The sequence below is a fragment of the Nannospalax galili genome, unplaced genomic scaffold (genome assembly GCF_000622305.1).
Source record: "Nannospalax galili isolate Female #2095 unplaced genomic scaffold, S.galili_v1.0 scaffold52, whole genome shotgun sequence".
Classification (NCBI taxonomy): Eukaryota; Metazoa; Chordata; class Mammalia; order Rodentia; family Spalacidae; genus Nannospalax; species Nannospalax galili.
In genome coordinates, this window is record NW_008334003.1 from 3,641,135 (window position 1) to 3,642,622 (window position 1,488).

General features: G+C 39.5%; 1 pseudogene; it reads right to left on the reverse strand.

The window, feature by feature from the left end:
• Positions 1–404: 404 nt before the first annotated feature.
• On the reverse strand, positions 405–828 carry LOC103730669 (annotated as a pseudogene).
• Between the last annotated feature and the right edge of the window lie 660 nt (positions 829–1,488).

Below are 1,488 nucleotides of genomic sequence, written 5' to 3' on the forward strand. Positions count from 1 at the left end.
TACAGATAGTCTAGCTAGCACATATCTTTTTATCTATCTGTCATCATCTATCTATATCATCTGTCTATATCATCTATCATCTATCTATCTATTTATCTATCTATCTATCTATCTATCTATCTATCTATCTATCTATCTATCATCTATCTATATCATCTATCTATCTATCTATCTATCATCTTCTATCTTCTATCATATATCATCTATCTTCTATCTAATCATCTAGTGTGTGTTATATGTCCTTAATCTGTTTTCAACAATCTTCTTTTTTATTAATTTTTACATAATTACAGGGAAATGGAGTTTTTGGGTGCAATGAAATGTTCATTGGACTCTACTTTTTTTTTCTTTTTTTTGGAGCAAAGACTTTTAAGGGTATCATATTTTACAAATACACTGGAGAATCATGCAATGCTTCCTGCACTGGATGCAATTCTGGGCCACAAGTCTGCACACTCCTTTGCAACTGGACCTGTGATAGCAGAACCTTTCATCTCCTCTTTGTTATTTACCATGACCCCCGAAATATCTTCAAAATAAAGAAACTCCCCATCTTTTTTTTTTGGTATGACTTTCGTTGTTGAATTACCACTACTGGATGGACCTTCTTTCTTAGCTCTGGTCTGACCTTCCTCACTGTGGACATCACCATGTCACCCATAGCAGCAGCAGGAAGTCTGTTCAGCTGTCCCTCGGTTCCCTTCGCAGAGATGATATACAAATTTTTTGCTCCTGTGTTGTCAGCGCAGTTGATCACGGCTCTTACAGGAAGACCCGGGGAATCCGGAATTGTGCACCAGAGGACCCACCACATCCTTGCTTTGACATCTTGGATGTCTAGAGAGAGACAAAAAGGAAGTGTACTCTACATTTTCTATAACTGACAGGTAGCAGCAGTTTTGAATTTGCTAATGTTTTATGAAGCTCTTCAAGTAAGAAGAGAGCATCTTTTATATTCACTCTGTGAAGGAGTAAGGTGCATGGACATGATGCAGTTCGCACAGCATGCCTCATATATGCATTTCAATCCATATAGAAATCTACTTGCCCGAACCCTGTGGCATTTTCCTCTCTTTAATCTCTCTTCTATTTGGTGACTATCACCCACATCAGACATTCCAAAGGGAATTTATTAGATTAAATCACACAACAAAAGATGGAATGACAATGGTTGTCTACGTACTAGAGAGGCAGATAACTTGGGTAGCCCTTAGTCCAAGAATCAGGTGCCTCAGCCATCCCAGTCTGGGGCCAAACACATGAAAGATGCCTGGAGAGGTTCTGGTATGGAATCCATCAGGAAGGCCAAAGAAGGTGGAGGCTGATGGTTTCATACTTCAGCAACTAATAGACACACTTGCTCAAAAATTAGTGAAGGCAGTCACATGCCTTCTCATTTTCCTTTGAATCCCCTTATTGACTCTCCAATAGAATCTCCAGTCTATTGAATGGGCCACCCACTTTGAGAGTGCTCTCCCCTGCTCAGTT